The 19,761-nt window shown below is 36.8% G+C and overlaps 1 long non-coding RNA gene and 1 other non-coding gene across 2 annotated transcripts in view; both read left to right on the forward strand.

Moving 5' to 3' along the window:
- LOC131479574 (uncharacterized) overlaps nucleotides 1-19,761 on the forward strand; it is a 135,153-nt gene that overhangs the window by 102,102 nt on the left and 13,290 nt on the right. The gene's annotated exons all lie outside the window — the stretch shown is intronic.
- LOC118758675 (U6 spliceosomal RNA) lies at nucleotides 15,417-15,523 on the forward strand. Its single transcript, XR_004995775.2, has one exon. It is a non-coding gene; the product is annotated as a U6 spliceosomal RNA (small nuclear RNA).

Below are 19,761 nucleotides of genomic sequence, written 5' to 3' on the forward strand. Positions count from 1 at the left end.
TTTGAAAAGAACTCATATAGTTTGATATCATAAAAACAGTCCAATTAAGAAATGGACAAAAGACCAAAGGTTCATGAAAAATGGAATTAAACATAAATTTATTTTTGGCATTAACAATTTATGATTCTCATGTATATGAGGGATATTATGGAAAATTCATTTTATGAAAAACAATGCATATTTAATATTTTGTGCCAAAATAATTTTTTTCAGGTTCATAGTTCATGAAACTTTTTGAAGTACGGTCATAGTGGATACTACATGTCTATTTAATTGTTCATATATTGTGAACACATGAGATGAATATATATATATCTACACACATTTATATGCATGAATATTTATTTATCATTTTTGTTTATTTGAAAGTAAAACAAGATCAGAGTAATACAGAAAGAGTTATTCTATATGCTGGCTCATGCTCCAGATACCTGCAGAATTAAGGACTGAGCCAGGTACAGAGCATGGAATGAAAACCAGGTGTCCCAGGTGTTAGCAGAGAACCACATACTGTCTGAAGCCTCCCGGGTGCACATTAGCATGTATCTGGGGTCAGAGGCAAAGTTGGCACTCCAAGTCTAGCACTCCTATTGAAGTACAGGCATCCCAAGCGTTGTTTTAACAACTCCATAGATCACCAATCCCAGAATATGTACATATAATGATTGCAATTTCCATTATATAACTTTGTAAACTTTCAACCAACAAGAGAAAATCTAATTTACATCGCACAATCATTAATGACAATTTTCTTCACATTTCTCTCATGCACAACCTCTACAAAAAGAGACATTCTGAAAAAAAAAAAGGTTATGCATAGATTTCAAAAATATTTGAGCCACTAAAAATTTTTCATAGGAACAGAAAACATCCATGAATATTCTCTACAATTTAGTAATTTAGATCATGTACCTCATTCATGATTCTGTTCCCATCTCGACTTTCTGAGCAGCGTGGAGCTATATAATCTGACATTTGTCTGGATTAGTCTAACAAGGGTGTCATTTGTAAATTTATGCTGCATGTGTTAGGATTGAGCATTGCATGGAATTTACAGGGTGCAGAGCACTGTACATGAAAACAAACTGTACAGGTTTTAATTATCTCTTTACACAATTAGAGCTGGAGAAATGAGAACTGATCTTGAAACTGAAGGGACACAGAGATGAAAACATTTGGGAAAAACTAAGAAGACTGAAATATTACCCTTATTCTGTACGTCATCTTATATATAATCTGCTACAGTTACATAAATATCAGTGTACTGGTTATATAAACCTTATCAAAGCTCCCAAGCTCTGAACTGGCTGAATGCCTTGTAAAGATAGTGGTAAACATATGGAAGACCTATGTTTTGGCCTGGTATCTAAACAAGAAGAAGGTACAACAACTATTTTAATCAAAATTTTACAAATATTATACAGGAATACTTTTATAAAATGAATATGTAAAAACATAGCAAAAATGTGTTTGTTTTTATGCTTAGCTGTCAAGAAGCATAAACGGTCATGTTGAAAAGTGATTGGACAGGGCCCGGCACAGTGGCCTAGCAATTGAAGTCCTCGCCTTGAAAGCCCCAGGATCCCATATGGGCACCGGTTCTAATCCCGGAAACTCCACTTCCCATCCAGCTCCCTGCTTGTGGCCTGGGAAAGCAGTCGAGGACGGCCCAATGCATTGGGACCCTGCATCCGCGTGGGAGACCCGGAAGAGGTTCCTGGTTCCCGGTTTCGGATCAGCGCAGCACTGGCCGTTGCGGCTCACTTGGGGAGTGAAACATCGGATGGAAGATCTTCCTCTCTGTATATCCGGCTTTCCAATAATAATAAAATCTTTAAAAAAAAAAGTGATTGGACAAATGACAAAGGGCAAGGTCCATCAGATCAGCTTCTTGGTCTCTGTACCAATACTTTCAACTATGTCAATTGAACGGTACCTCTGGAATGAAAGCCATCAAGGAAAAGGGGAAAATGGTATTTATGGTTTTCTTTGTGAGAGTTTCTAACACCTCTCACCAACCTTTGAAAAGAAGAGTTCTAATCTTCTATAACTGGCTTCAAGAAAGAAAGAGGGTTGGAATACAGGAAGTGAAAGACAATTGGAAAGAATTTTCTTAATAGGTTTTCCCAGTTTGCAACAGTTAATTTACATATCATGACAAGGTTATTAGCACTAGCAATGCTCATTTTGTGTAGGTAAAATTTTGACAAAAGTGTAGATAGAAACTTTTCTAATATTTTCAAACTCTCTAGGTCATTAACAAACATATAATATTTTGCCTATGTTTGATCAGAAAATTGGTGAGAATTTGATCAGTTGGTTAAGAACTGTTTAAAGAACTGCCCCCAATGTATGTGGCGCTTTAAGATGTCCGTTTATTATTTCTCATGACTCTGTGCAGCGACTCATTGCTAGCTCATAAGAGCTATTGAAGGTAAATCACTTTGAAGAGCTCAAGTTCACTAACTTGTGTATTCTAAGTCAGCTGGAGATGGTTCCCTGGTGTGTGTTTGTTTATTTGTTTGTTTGTTTTGTTTTTAGCCTCCTGGGACCTGTGGATAACTCAAACACTTCTTTTTCTTGAGATTGGCATGGGTATGCCTTCAAACAAGCAAAATTGTGCAAGTGTTTTCCATGACACTGTGTAAATCATATTTCTTAGATTCTATTGCTAAAAGTAAATCATTGGTCTATAGATTTGTGTCCCACTCCCTGTAGGATAGTCCTGAAAATTGATGTGACTAACAGCATGGAAATGCAAAGGAGTTAAGGATCAGTGCCTTTAAAATGGCACTTTATTTAAGAAATTAAACATAAAGAAGAGTTTCTGTAAATATTTAAGAGGCTTTCGGGGAGTACAGTTTGTTAGGGAGTTCACATTTCGATTGTTCTGTTATTCACATCACCATTTAATTTACCACTATTAATGAGATGTTGTATTGTTGACAATGCTCTAAGCCCTTTAATTATAATAACTTATGTAACATTGCCTAGTAATTAAATAAGAGAAATATATTTCCAAGAAACTAACGTTTAGAATTCTGTTACTTAATTCACACCAAAAGTTTCACTCATTAAATAACTATTGAATCCTGCATTTTATAAGACCTTATTTTTTTTCCTATATCACAAATCTTTATTTTGGTCACAACAGTGCTTGAAAAACTTGAGTATTTAAAAGCTGCTGAGTAGACACATTGAGCTTACTTCACATCTTACATTTTACTTCTGTATATTTGGATGTTTTCATAAGAAAAGCCTAAAGTCTGAGCATTTACCAGACATGAAGGTAGAGGTTTCATCGACTATATGTGTTTACCAAAGTCACAGAAATAATGATTATTATTGTATGTAGTTATGACATTTTCAAATGGAGACATTCCAACCATTAGTATTTAGGAAGAGACAATAAAGTGAAAATAATTATTCCATTATAAGGAATCATTTACACCTATCTGCCACAACAAGAGCTTGTGACTAATTTGACTGGATTCCTAGCAATAGTGCATTTTGGCCCAGTGTGATGGTCCAGTGGCTAAATCCTCCCTTTGCATGCACAGGGATCCCATATGGGCACCAGTTTGCATCTTGGGCACTCCACTTCCCATTCAGCTCCCTGCTTGTGGCCTAGGAAAGCAGGTGAGGTGGCCCAAAGCCTTGGGACTCTGCAAGCACGTTGGAAACCCTGAGAAGACTCCTGGTTGCAGATTAACTCAGTCTCAGCCATTGTTGACACTTGGGGAATGAACCAGTGAATGGAAAATCTTCTCTTTCTCTCTTTCTGTTTAAATCTGACTTTCCAATAAAGTAAATAATCTTAAAATACATTAATTTAAAAAGTCCCAACGTATTTCACCTCATAAACATGTCTTTAATTTCCACAATGTATTAAGAATATTTTTATTAAGAGTAAGAGAATGGATTTAAATAGTTCCTAGGTTTAATACTACAACATGACTAAATCCTGACTGACAATTTGGATAAGAACCTTTTTATTTAATCTGCAGATGGAAAATTTGAATTAAATGTGCATTTGCTGTATTATATATGATAGATTATTTGCTGTTTCAATATTATGCTTAATACAAATCCAAACAAACTTCGCTAATAATGTTTGATGACTGTCACTGAACTACCACTGGAAGTTTAATAGCTACAGATCCTGTTTCAAATATATATATATATACACACACACATACACACTTGTTGGTGAGACCCAGACTAAGCTGATAATTTCAATTCAAGAAAATTATATTATTTTCCCTGGTTGAGTTATAAATAACTCTTTTGCCACTGATTAGTGTCTGTGAACCACTGCTAGAGTTGAGAAATGACTTCTGAGGATTTTTTAAGTGACCAACTTGTAATCATACAGATGCTAGATGGACAACCAAAACGGAACCTCAACTTTCTAGTTCTAGACCTGGGAATTTTTTTCCATCATTTTATGTGAACCTTGTATTTCTTTGACAAATATTCAGAGTAATAACACTGATATAATATTCAAGTTTAAATACTTAGATCAACAAGACCTCATAAAATATTAATACTAACCTGTAAAAAATATGAGAACTTAGACTTTGGTATAGAGAAGTTGAATTATTTCTTTCATTGCCCTTGTATTATCTACAGCATCTAGAGTAATTTTATCTAAGTTCAATTTGCTCTTGAAAGCTACTTTTCGTAGTTAGTATGGTTTTCTCTATTGTTTTTCTATCTTCCTCTTATGATGCTGCTCCTCCAAAGCTATCTAATCTCCTAAATCTTCAGCTCCAGCTCAGGTTGGGACTTGGAATATGAAATCGTTCACTTTTATAAAATCAGAGCATTTTGAAATATCTCAGGATAGAAAATCTGTACCAATAATATGGACATTCTTCAAGAATCAGTTTAATGCCTTTTTTATTATGTATTTCACTCTTTTGATTTTTCTTCCTCAGCTGGCGTTAACCTTGTTACAGCAATTGTCAAACCTCTGGAAAGAGTAATGGGGAGCTCACTGTGAATTTCTACTCTTTATATCTCCCTTTGAAGAACAGGCTAACGCTATCCTGACTTTGAATGTCTGATTCCAACCTGGAAAATCTCCAAATTTGCCTTTATCTATCCCTTACAATGCTGTGCATAACTGAATAAGATAAAGAACAGAAACCTAGCATGAGCAGCAGAGTAAGGGAAAAGTCAGTTTAGAAAACCTGGAAGAAGGGAGAACCAAAAAATGTGATAGGACCGCATTAATTAATTCCTGCTATGGTGGATCTGGACTACAGCAGAATTCTGCTGTTTCTGTACCGTAGAGAAACATTTGCATTGCAGTGCACATCTCTACTCATGAATAAAAGGAGGGCTCTTAAAGAATCAGTTAAATATACCTCGACAATATGATATCACATCGTCTACTTTAGTCTATAACTTCAATGCCATAATGCACTTAAATAGCAGAATGTTAAATCTGTAAATATTACTTAAAAAGTATTATCATGATAATATGAGGAAAAATAATTGGAGGGGGATAATAGGGAAGAATCTTTATACATACAAAAACTGTATCATGGAAACTAGTAACAATTAAAATTTAAAATAAAAAAGGAAAGGTGATAATAAGTGGTGGTGAAATGGTAAAGCAATTGCCAAGTTACTGGAATAGCATACAAGTGCATACTATTCAGTTATGCTGAAGAATGATGTAGTTATTTCAATGTTCTATACTAATATATATGGTATTATACAAATTTACAAATTAATATGCATTTTCATTTGTCCTAAATTTACAAATTTCAACTCACAAAAGAGCTAGTTTTAAGTTTTATTATGATAAAACTTAGACAGATTCTTTTATTCCTGACAGTGTTAAAGAAAATGATCATCACCATTGGAGAATTGCTTCTGCACTTGATCAACTTATAGTGAATAATACAAACAACCTTAGGAAACAAGTCTACATTCACTTAAAACAGAAAACTGGAGGTAGGGATCATGGCTCATATTTCTTTATTGCCCAAGAGCCTAAGTAATACAGGTTAATGGATTAATTTAATTATCACAACAATCCCAGAAGATGATTAATATTATTTCCATTTATATTCCTGTGAAAAATCTCATCACTAGACAAGATATTTTGTCTAAGATCAGCTTCAGAAAATGGTGGATCCAGACACAAAAACCATTTGCTTACAGAATTGGCCATTTGTTCACTAAAAGATTCTCTGGTGTATGGTAAGTTGGACCCGTTAGTACCTGTCATACTTTCGGATATACGCTGAAAATTGTATGCAGAGAATTAATTCTAAGATAAGTATAATAATAAATCTGAGACTGGTTATTTTTGCTCATCTGGAGATTCCATCCTTACATAATAGTGATGGAAATCTAAAATCAGAGGGTGGTGAATAGCACCCCTGAGACACCAATCGACATTTCACATCATGGCTTATTTTTACTTCAGTAAACTTTCCAGGAATCTTCAAAAAGAGTCTTTAAGAAAATCTGTGTTTTAAACAACCAAAGAAATGTCATGTTAGAATATCAAGAAATGCAGAAAAATCTTTTGACAGTCCAACTCCCATTCCTGATTCCATTCTCCCTCCTTCCTAAATACATTCATAGAACACACAATATATATAGAAAAGCTCACATAGATACACATAAATTTGTATGTATATTCTCTATGTATATACATGTGGGACATGCACATATATATATGTATAGCTATATATACACATTTGTATGACTACATATATATGTAATATGTATGTATCATATGTATATATACAAATATGACATTCTACTGTTTTGAGAAACTGCACATTGGGTAAAAATTATGTTTGCTTTTTGCCTACAAATTAAATTTTTTAGTACTGTTTTTATGTGAACTTTTTAAGGTACTTTCATATAATTTCAAATTTCTTAGTGCCTGTCCTAAAATTTAATTATTTATCTCTATCTATCTATCTATCTATCTATCTATCTATCTATCTATCTTATCCAAATCTTATTTTAATCAAGATGATGATGGATCAGGCAGAGTGTAAACAAATTATAATGCAACTGGCTTAATTTCTCCATTTTACTACATATAGCATTACTACAACTATTTTAACATATGCATGACCAAAGAGACTTTGTATATTTTGTAACTTTTGTTTTCAGGAAAATTTTATTTCTTGGATCACTTAATATAGGTCTTCTTTTTCTATAAAAATAAAATTAATATTTATAAAGTTATTTGCTGCATTTAAAAAAGCATGTATATGAAAAACATTTAGAATTTTTCATGATTGTAAAAAACTTGTTAATATAGCTATAACATTTTGCTATACATCATGCACAACATCACATGCCACATAAAACAATTAAAATATCTGAACCTCCAAACTCACAATGGTTGAGCTATTTGCTATTTTGTATTAAAAGTCACAAAATATTTCACAGTTTTGTGTCATGTTTCCAAGCTGTTAAAGAATTTTTCTTATCATGAGATAACCACAAGTCTTTAAAATACCCAGCACTTAATTTTTAGCTTAATATTTTATTTTTTCAGACCATTTTAAATGCACATTATATTCTAAGAATTAATTGCTGTACAAAATAAAAAGTTAAATTTAATAAACACAAAATTAAAAGATCAGCATTTATCCATAAAGTAGGCAAGCGCTATAAAAACCAATTAAATGAAAACATATGAAGTGTTGCATTACTGAATTAGGATTGAAGAATGCATCCTAAGAGAAATAAGAAATAAAAGCAAAATCGTTGCTGCACACTTACCTATTCATTCACTAAACTTACATTTATTAAGTATATATTTATGGCAAGACGTTTTTCTTGACATTGTTGATTTGTTTATTAATGAAGAAATATTTCAAATGAAAAGATACACCCTCAAGCTGCTCACATTTCGTATTAATGTGCCTAACATTTGAGTCCTCATTCTACATCTGATTCCACCTTCCTGAAAAGGCATATTCCGCAATGCCTTAGGTAATGGCTCAAGTACTACCTATGCAGAAGACCAAGACTGAATTAAAAGCTGCTGGCTTCAAACTGACCTAATACTGTCTCTTGCAAGCATTTGGGTAGTTAATAAGTTGATGTTATTTATTCATTCTCTTTCTTCAAATGAGTTTTAAAAATTAGAGAAGGAAGGCTTGATAGTATGGAGATTATATTTACTAGCAGGATTCATATGTTATACATTTATGAAAGTTAGATGATGAGTTAATATGTGACTGCATATACATATTAGTGTATTTACACTGTATAGTATCTGAGACTAGAGAACTAAATAGGTAATGAACAGCAAGGGCAATGTTGCCACTTTTTCAAAGTTTTTTTTTGTGTGTGTGTGTGTTTAAAGTCAGAAAGAGAGAGATTAAGAGAAACAGAGAAGGAAAAGTGCAGAGAGAGAGAGAGAGAGTATCCATTCACTGGTTCACTCTCCAGATTGATGCCTTGGCCTGGCCAAATTCAGGAGCCAGGAGCTTCCTTTGGGTCTACCATGAGTGCCAGCTATCAAAACACTGGAAACATTTTTCTTTGCTTTCCCCAAACCATTAGGAGAGCTGGATCAGAAGTGGAGACGTTGAGATACCAATCACCACACATACAAGATGCCAAAACCCTAAACAGCGTCTGCCCACTGGGCTGCAGCTCTGGGCCTGATAATTGTTACAACTTAAGCATAGTGAGGAGTAAATTACCTGATTATTTTATGTTAAAGCTCATTTGGTTCCACAATAAAGAATGGGTTTGTCACTGAGAAACCTAGAAACAGAATTACTGGAAAAGAAATGACTCAGGAAATTTAAGTAAGAGAGGTAAAGGACTTAAAACTAGCTTGATGGTTGTGGCAATGTAACGAAATTGATGGATTAGTATAATTCAGTTAAATGTAACAGGAGTGCCAGTAAATGCATATATTATGCTTGAAATTAAAATGAAATCAGTGATTAGCCTCAAATTTTTTCTTTAAATAATTATTAATTTGCTGAAACATAGAAACCTGGGAAAGGACCTGGTGCGGTACCCTAGTCCTTGCCTTGCATGAGCCGGGGTCCCATATGCTCACTGGTTCTCATGCTGGTGGTCCCACTTCCCACTCAGCTTCCTGATGGTAGCCTGAGAAAGCAGTTGAGTACAGCCCAAAGCCTTGGGACCTTGCACCTGCATGGGAAACCCTGAAGAAACTCTTGGCTCCTGGCTTTGGAATGGTACAGCTCCGGCCATTGTGGCAGCTTGGTGAGTGAATCAATGAACGGAAGGTCTTTCTCTCTGTCTCTCCTTCTCTCTGTATATCTGACTTTCCAATAAAAACATGAATAAAATAAAGATCTTTTAAAAAAAGAAACATGGTAAAGTGACATTTGTAGAAGGCTGAAATGATGAAGAATTTTGTACTTTTTTTTTTTTTAAAGATTTTATTACTGAAAAGCCGGATATACAGAGAGGAGGAGAGACAGAGAGGAAGATCTTCCGTCCGATGATTCACTCCCCAAGTGAGCCGCAACGGGCCGGTGCACGCCAAACCGATGCCGGGGACCTGGAACCTCCTCCAGGTCTCCCACGCGGGTGCAGGGTCCAAAGCTTTGGGCCGTCCTCAACTGCTTTCCCAGGCCACAAGCAGGGAGCTGGATGGGAAGTGGAGCTGCCGGGATTAGAACCGGCGCCCGTATGGGATCCCGGCGCGTTCAGGGCGAGGACTTTAGCCGCTAGGCCACGCCGCCGGGCCCTGTACTTTTTATATATTTGCTTGACATATTTTTGAAGTTAACACCAAAATCAGGCCATTAAAAATTTGCTGCCACCATGGGAGATTTGGATGATGACTTCACTACACTTTGTAACAGCAGAACTATCTAATGATTTGTTCTAAAATGTCCAGTGCCACTTCAATCTATCTGGTTGACATCTTGTCTCATATTCTCCAGAGTAAAATAACCTATGTACCTGGTAGGCACCCTAGAACAGGGCTCACTTTGCATTCCTAGCCCTAGAATTAGGGCTGGCCTGCGTTATAAACTCCAGCAGTTGTTAGTCACTTTTAACAGGATAGGAGGAAGGGTCCTTCTGTACTCCATAATTGTAGAGCTACAGCAGTTGTTGTTGTAAGCCCTGGTGTCACTAGGACCTGCTAGCAGAACAGGGAACATCAATCCTTGTCTTCTTTAGCAATGAGAAAAAGTTCCTGGCCATGTTTTCACCAAGGAAACTGACACTGAACTCTCCATGGAAGAAAGATACACACAAAAGGAAACATTGTTCTCCAGGCCAGAATTCCATCCCATACAAACTGCACCAACATATCCATATTCTGTGTCACAGAAATGGCTGACATTTATGAGGACAAAGGAGATCACTGGTGAGATTACACACCTGGGATAACGTAGAACCCAAACCAAAACAACAAGCTAAGTGATATCATGAATTCCAGCTAAACTGTAAACTTTCACTATAAAACTTACTCCATAAAGAAGGGATGAGTACACCAGATGGGCAGACATCAGCATAAGGACACAGGAGATACGCAGGAGCAAGGTAGCATGGTAGCTCCAAATGAATCACAGTGCTCTTCCAGGCTAAGGGTTGAACTGATGGTAAATTATTAACTGACAAATGTAGAATATAAGATAATGATTGTAAAATAATCCAATGAGATGCAAGAGCGTGTAGATTTAAAAAATTAGGGAATCAGCCAGGTATGATAGCCTAGTGGCTGAAGTCCTCACCTTGCTCCAGGATCCCATATGCACATGTTTCATGTTCCAACTGCTCTACTTCTCTTCAGCTCCCTGCTTGTAGCCCAGGAAGCTGTAGAGGATGGCCCATAGCCTTGGGACCCTACACCCAAGTGGGAGACCCAGAAGAAGCACCTGGCTCCTGATTTTGGATCAGCTAGATTCAGACATTGCAGTGACTTGGGGAGTGAACCAGCAGATGGAGGAACTTTCTGTCTGATTTCCCTTCCCTCTGTAAATCTAACTGTCCAATAATAAATAAATAAATATTTAAAAACAAAGAAAATAAGAGAATCAATGTATGGAATAAATGAATACATGCATATATATGTATGCATACATTTATATCAATGAATACATACATATATATATATGTATGTAAAATTTCCAGTGCCATTTCAATCTATCTGGTTGACATATGGCATAATATATGTCTGGGTGTGGACCAGCCTTGGTTTGGCTGAAACATCCAACAGTAAGAACCACATTGGGTTGAAGGCCAGTCAGGAAAGGCCACTGTTCGTACCAGGACAAGAGCTGGACTAAGTAGGACTGACCCATGTGCACGAGATCTGACACTGGGAGAGATTTTGATAGAGTAACTCGGGAAACTCCTCTGTCAAGAAACAGTCCCCATAGGTGAGCGCAAAAAAACACAATTGGGGGCCCGGCAGTGTGGCCTAACAGCTAAAGTCCTCGCTTTGAATAAGCCTGGATCCCATGTGGGTGCTGGTTCTAATCCTGGCAGCTCCACTTCCCATCCAGCTCCCTGCTTGTGGCCTGGGAAAGCAGTTGAGGATGGCCCAAAGCCATAGGACCCTGCAACCCCATGAGAGATCTGGAGGAAATTCCTGGCTCCTGGCTTCAGATCGGCACAGCACCGGCTGTTGTGGTCACTTGGAGAGTGAATTATCAAACAGAAGATCTTCCTGTCTCTCCTCTTCTCTGTATATCTGACTTTCCAACAAAAATAAAATAAATCTTAAAAAATAAAAACACAGTTGGGAGCAGCCCAGACCAGGCCAGGAGTGGCACCCACTCGCATACATTTCACTCAGTTTGGGGGCAGACCAGGAAGAACCAGTGGGTTGGGTCAGTTTCACATTCCAGTACACCTTATGGCTGGGACTGGGTGCCAGCTGGGCTGGCTAGGCTGTAAGCCCCACCAGTGTGAGCTGGAACTGAGGATGGGTCAGGCCAAGCAAGGCTACAGCATCCACTGGTAAATGCTGAGGCGAGGCAGGCCATTTCAGACTGGGTCGTAGCATCTAACCAGCACATGCAAGAAACGGGGTCTGGGGGGCAAAGCTGGTAGGGTGAATGTAGAATGTTCTCCTGCTGCACCACCACTCCCACTGGAGAGCGTGATTTGGGATTGGTGAAGACCAGACCCGGAAGGGCTACAATACCTGTAGGACTCATGTGAACTAGATCAGGGAAAATGCTGGGATCACTGTTCCTACTGGTGCAAGCATGGGTGTTGCTTGTTTGGGATTTGCTGCAGCATCAGCTGGCAGATGCTGGAACTGGAGGCTAATTCTGTCAAGTTAAACTACAAAGCCACTTGGAAAGTGCATGATCCAGTAGCAGGAGTGGGTCTAGTAGGGAAATAGTGGGCACCGCCCTCTTGGGTTAGCACTCCCACTGAAGAGCATGAAAACCAGGATTGGGGCACGCATGGCTAGACAGAATAGCACCATCACCGTGTATGTGGGCTGGAAGTGGGGCTCATAAGATGTATGCACCCAAGACCACCCAGATATATACAGAAAATACTCTTGGGACAGGGCGCGGTGGCCTAGCAGCTAAAGTCCTCGCCTTGAAAGTGCTGGGATCCCATATAGGCACTGGTTCTAATCCCGGCAGCTCCAATTCCCATCCAGCTCCCTGTTTGTGGCCTGGGAAAGCAGTCGAGGACACCCCAAAGTCTTGGGATCCTGCGCCCGCATGAGAGACCTGGAAGACATTGCTGGATCCAGGTTTCAGAGTGGCGCAGCACCGGCCATTGTGGTCACTTGGGGAGTGGACCAGCAGATGGAGGATCTTTCTCTCTGATTTTCCTTCTGTCTGTAAATCTAACTTTCCAATAATAAATAAATAAATTTAAAAACAAAGAAAATAAAATAATGCATGGAATAAATGAATATATATATATATATATATATATATATATATATATATATATACACATACACACACATTACTAAGGGAATGGAATTCAATAAGAATGAAATTAAGGGAGAGAGCTTCCAGTAGATGTTTGTCTCTGTCTCTCCTCTTCCCTGTATATTTGACTTTGCCATAAACATAAAACAAATCTTAAAAAAAGAAAGAAAGAAAATACTCTTGGACCTAAAGGGTGAGACAGAAGCTAACACTATAATGGTGAGTGATTTCAGCATCCCATGCTTATCAATGTGCAAATCATTCAGACAAAAAAATCAATAAAGACATATCTAAGTTGAAGCATGCAATCTAGCAAATGGACATGAAGAGTACTTGCAATGCACTTTGCTCAACAGCTACAGAATACACATTATTCTTACCAACCCATAGGGAGTATTCTAGGAGTGACTATACATGTAACCGTAAATCAAGTATCAGCAAATTTGAAAAGATTGAAATTATACCATGTAACCTCCCAGACTATAAAGAAAGGAAACTGAAAACTAAGAAAGAAAGCCTTAGAACACTCACAAACACTTGCAAACTAAAGAGCATGCTATTGAATGATTAATGGGCCATTTAGGAAATTAGAATGGAAATAAAAACTTTATTTAAAAATTAAAAATGGAAACACAACATATTAAAACCTGGGGGACTCAGAAAAATCACTGTTAAGATGTACCCTTATAACATTAAGAATTTGAATTAAAAAATATCTTAACTTAAAACCTACACACTTTGAAGACAGAAAAAGATGAACACTCCAGCTCATTCAAATGTTGGAGGCAGCAGTGATGTCTCAAGCAATTGCATGCATGCCATTCCTGAAGGGATCTGGATTGAGTTCCCATCTCCTGGCATTGTTGTAGAGACCTGGGGAGATAACTAGTGGACGGTTGGATGCTCTCTGTCTGACTGCTGGGTACTCTGTCACTCAAATACATTTTAAAAATATGAATATTGGGCTGGGCCTGGTGTGATAGCCTAGTGGCTGAAATCCTCCCCTTGTACATGCAGATATCCCATATGGACACAGGTTCTATTCCTGCAGCCCTGCTTCCCATCCAGCTCCCTGCTTGTGGCCTGGAAAAGCAGTTGAGGATGACCCAAAACCTTGGACCTTGCACCCACATGGGAGAACCTGAGAAATTTCTGGACCACTGGATTTGGATTGGCTCAGTTCTGGCCTTTGTAAACACTTAGAGAGTGAATCAGTGGATGGAGGAGCTTCCTCTCTGTCTCTCCTCCTTTCTGTATGTCTGACCTTCCAATAAAGGTCAGGATTATCCCCTGGTGTAGTAAGCTAAGTCTCCACCTGCAGCACCCACCAGCATTCCATACGGACTGCAGTTCAAGTCCCAGACACTCTATTTCCAGTACAGATCCGTGTCTATAGCTTGGGCCTCTGCATCCCTGTGGATCCTAAAGAGACTCCTCCCCTCTGGGTTTGGATTGCCCTAACAATCCTCATTACAGCCATTTGGAGGATGAACCAGCAGATGGATGGTCTTTCTCTATGTCTCTCCTTCCATTTATAGCTGTTCTTTCAAATAAAAATAAATAAATAAATCTTTTAAGAGGTGATAATTTCTGTAGAATCAGTACATAAACAGAATAACATCAGGGTATTCAAATTATTTTTATTTCAATTAGTTGGTTGAATGATAGTTGATAAAATCAGTTATTAAATTTGAAGTAATTTATTTGTCTTCTTTCTAATGTAAATATTATACTAATGCATTTGTAAGTCTTGCTGCAGATTGTCTATCACAGATTGCAAAATTTTCTTTATGGTGTGGTTGTAAATTTTCTTTATAGTATGTGTGCAACAATTTGACATAGTGTATAGCCACATCATTAAATTTCGTCAAGACCTACGCACAAACTATGTAGAAAACTTTCTTGCTGATATTTTCATTTGCAAGCTCATCTACTTGAAAAATATGTAAGGTTGTTTTGCTATGATAAATGAAAGATTAAATTGTCCAGCCCTGGAGGAAAGACAATCCATCCATACAGTGTAGCAAGGCAGGAGATATGGCTGAGTACCTACTCTTCAATGGGATATGAAACAGCAGTAGAAGAGGAGCATCACTGTAACACCAATGACTCTGTGTTCTAAAGAATAACAATTATTTATTTAACTAAAAATTCCAAGTTACTCCTCATTTAGTGCTACAGAATTTTAGGACAGGATATTTGATGTACAAGTGGATATTCTACTTGAAAACTTCATTGTCTTGCTTCTTTTTAATATACTTCTTCCAATTAATAGAATATATAATGTTCTAACAGAAACCTTTATTTGTTTAGGAATATTGAATTGCAAACAGAAACTTACACGTTACTAAGGATTATTATACAGCTGATCTAAAACTTGGAGGAAGAGTTTAAGTGTTAAAAATTATATAGAGGTCATTATAAAATAGAAAGCATTTTTAATCAATAATGTCACATCAGCTTCTCTGAGATCCTATGAACTCATCTTTAATGTCTTAAATGAAGAACATACTACCGGTGCTCGCTTCGGCAGCACATATACTAAAATTGGAATGATACAGGGAAGATTAACATGGCTCCTGAGCAAGCATGACACGCAAATTCGTGAAGAACATACTACTGCTCATTGCACAAGTACCACCACACACATACACATCACACACACATACCATGAATATTTTCAAGAGAAAAATTAAGCTCACTCTTATCTTACCATATAAACAAACCAAAAATCAATAAATATGAAGAGGAAAATTATTATTCTCATAAATTTAGTTTTACTCTTTTTAAAATATAATTTTATTTTTGATTTTGAATTATGTGGTACAATTTCGTTTAGGCTGGGATTTCTCCCCCAAAATCCCACCCCCTGACAGATTTTCCCCATTTTACACAATGATGTAGTCTTTCATAAGGAATCATAATTCTATCAGTCTCTTATTTAAGTGTACCCTAACATTGCTGGTACAGACAATGTCAGACAGTCCAGCATCCCATTGTCTGCATATCTCCAACAGTTTCATTGGGAATTCACCTTTTGTCTGGAAGCAGGGATGCATGTTTCTTTATACCCCCACATCTGATATGATAGACCCAAGTACTCCATCACTATACATTTCCATAATTGAGAAGCCATGAAACAAGGTCAACAACTGATATGAGTTAGAACAGCCACAACGACAACATTAACAGCAAATTACAGCACCATGAAAAAATGCATCACTGAGTAACACATGAGTCACAAAAAGGAAACACAAAAGTCTCTTGGGAAAACTTATGCCACTGTGTAATCCATGAGCCAGAGATGAATTAGACAAGAGAAATTATTTAGAATAAACAAAACTAAAATAAAAAAAACCATCAAAACATATAGGGCACAGCCAAAAAAGGAAACAGACAGTATGGATTGGATTATTGAAGTTAGACTTTCCATGCTTGTTTCCTTATATAAGAGAGAACATATGATATTTGTTTATTTGTGATTGACTCATTTCACTGAGCATAATGGTCTCTAGTTGGAACCATCTAGTTATAAATAGCACATTTTCATTCTACTTAATAACTGAATAATATTCCATGGACTAGATGTACCACAGTTTCTTTAACCACTCTTCTTTGGATACACATCTGGATTGTTTCCATGTCTTTGCTATTGTAGATTGTGCTGTTGCAAATATAGGATTACAGATCCCCTTCTCATATGCAGATTTCACTTCTATTGGGTATATTCCTTGGAGCGGGATAGCTGGGTCATATGGCAGGTTTATTTGCAATTCTCCAAGCACTCTCCATACTGATTTCCACAGTGGTTGTACTAGCCTTATTGTTTGATGCAAACACTTACTTGAAAACCTTTTTGAAGTTAAGACTGAAAGACAAATACAATAAAAGACAAACAATTGGACATCACATCTAGCATTGTAATTTATGAAGGTAGTTATAGTCTTTCCTCATTTCAGAATTCTAGGAATTATTCAGCATTAAAGTCTTTTGTAGGAATAATAGAGAGTGCTGCAATAGATGATAAATGAAATTACTTTTTTTCGGAATGATACAAAGCCATTCATATTTTTAATTCGTTTGTCCATTTAATTGGCCTCATAACTTAATTTTATGCTACACTTACAAAAACTCCCATGATACTATCATGAAAACAGGTAAAAAGAACAGATGAGAGGAAAAATAAAAATTGATGAAATATGTCTACACTAATACATTTGCTAAATGATCTTCAATAGAAATATCAAACAGATATATTTATGCAACATATTTAATACTTCCTTTTAATAGGTAGTACTAGTTTTATTTTTTTAATTGTCTTGACACTGGTCATTGAGAGTTTTTTCAGTTGGCTTTTGTAGTCCTGTTATACCTCCACTACTGTACCATTTCATTTCTTTTATCTATTTCTTACTCTCTAGCTCTATAAAACAACAAAAACACTAATCTTGTGCATTTTGTTAATTTATTCAAAGCATCAGTTCCTCCTTGGCTTATTTATCAGAGAATACTATTACACAAGGGCACTTGGTATGCTAATTAGTACTATGCTATAATGGATACATTTAATCATTTTTTTGCTTCATGAGTATCTAATACAACCACAAACAAAATGTCTATTTTATTATGCATTGTTTAACAAATATTGTATAAACAAACATATAGGGAACTAGAACATTGGTTGAATAACTTTCATTTTTGCATATTTCACATTTCATTATCAGAGTTTATATTTTTACATTCATGTAATGTATTTTCATCATTTAATTTAAAAGAATTATTGCTGGCATGTTTATAAAGTGATCATCAAACATGTGTTAGGGAAAAGAAATATAGTGATTTTTTTAGCTTTAAAAATATGGGAGTGCCATTTTGTTGTCTTTAGATGAGGAGGTTTAATTCGCCAAATAGAGTTTTACAATCATAATATTTTACTTCAAGTAAGCCATGGATATTGTCTATTGACTAATGTTCTCAGTGAATAGAAGCATGAGATGATACTGATAATTTTTTCCTGCAAAGATTTATAGGGTTTGTGTGTGTGTGTGTGTGTGTGTGAGAGAGAGAGAGAGAGAGAGTGTGAGAGAGAGAGAGAAAGGGGTTAATTTTTGGTGTGATGCAATCAATGGTTCAACAGGCTAATCTTACAGTTGCAAGCACCAACGTCCCATATGGTGCCGACTTGTGTTCCAGCTACTCCACTTCTGCTCCAGCTTTGTGCTGCTGACCTGTGAAGGCAGAGAAGATGGCTCTGATCCTTGTGCTTCCATACTCTCATGGGAGACCTAGAAGAAGCTTCTGTTTCCTGGCTTCAGACAGATTCAGTTAGATTCATCATGGCTAGTGGATGGAAGATTCTGTAAATCTGCTTTTCCCTCCAAAATAAATACATCTTTAAAATATGATAAGTTTTGGTTTATTCGTTCAAGAGAAATAAGTAAATTTATCTCATCTACTGATGTGCTCCATGAAAACCAAGGCCAAATAAGGATTTTGGCGTGCATGTAAAGTTTCATACGAACCATTACTGCTTCCTCCCCATTAGCAGGAAACTGGAGTCAGGGGTTAAACATGGAACTCAAACCTGGGTACATCAACGCGGGATTTAGATTTATGAACATGAGACTGAATGGCTACTCTGCCCATGACTTTTCTGAAGCATTCTGGTGTGTATGTGTGAGTGGTTATTTAAATTTCAATGGTAAGGGCCCGGTGGCGTGGCCTAGCAGCTAAAGTCCTCCCCTTGAAAGCCCCGGGATCCCATATGGGTGCTGGTTCTAATCCAGGCAGCTCCACTTCCCATCCAGCTCCCTGCTTGTGGCCTGGGAAAGCAGTCGAGGACTGCCCAATGCATTGGGACCCTGCACCCGCGTGGGAGACCTGGAGGAGGTTCCAGGTTCCCAGCTTCGGATCGGTGCTCACCGGCTGGTTGCGGCTCACTTGGGGAGTGAATCATCGGACGGAAGATCTTCCTCTCTGTCTCTCCTCCTCTGTGTATATCTGGCTGCAATGAAATGAATAAATCTTTAAAAAGAAATTTCAATGTTAAACATTTGACAATCACTGTGCTGTAATATGTAAGTCTATTTACTTTTTTCTCGGCAATGTAAAGATTTTATTTTTACTTTAATAATTTTATTTCTCACACCATATTTTCTTCTGTTGATGATGTTAATAATTTCTATTTTATGATACAGATATAGATAGATACAGATATAGATATAATCATTCTTTAGGGCATTCCCCTTATCCAGTTTATATACTTCTCTTTAAAACTGTTGACTGTATTGTAGACTCGATAATATGTATTGTCAATTATGCTCACCGATGCTATTAAGTCAGATTAACTGGGTTTAGTTCTGAGTATCCTTTCAAATCCCATTTTTTCTCTGAATTCCTAATCCATAACTTATTAACATCATAAGCTGCATCTTTATTTCATCATTTATCTTATCTTAGACTCCATTTACTGTTATAATATTGTGACACAAAGTGATTCTAGAAATGTAACTTCAGTACATATTTTTCTCAAAGTTAAGCTTTTTTCATGTATATTGAACTGATCCACACTTGTGAAAGAACATAAAACATCATCATTTACATTAAAATATGTTCCAGATTTGTGAAAAACTGGTGTTGTTAATATTGTCTTTTTATTTTCTTGTAAATTAATACACATTTTCACCTATTAGTATGTGGTTTGCGGTGTGTTCCTGCTGTTGTCTAGCTTTGGGCTCTAGAATATTGGCCCAAATAACCTATCATGCATTCAGATGATATTTAAATAAAATTACAGGGACTAAAGTTGTGGCTCAGTAAGTTGAGATGCCACTTAAGACAACTGAACTCCAACTATGTGTAG

Source organism: Ochotona princeps, chromosome 2 (genome assembly GCF_030435755.1).
Source record: "Ochotona princeps isolate mOchPri1 chromosome 2, mOchPri1.hap1, whole genome shotgun sequence".
Lineage (NCBI taxonomy): Eukaryota > Metazoa > Chordata > Mammalia > Lagomorpha > Ochotonidae > Ochotona > Ochotona princeps.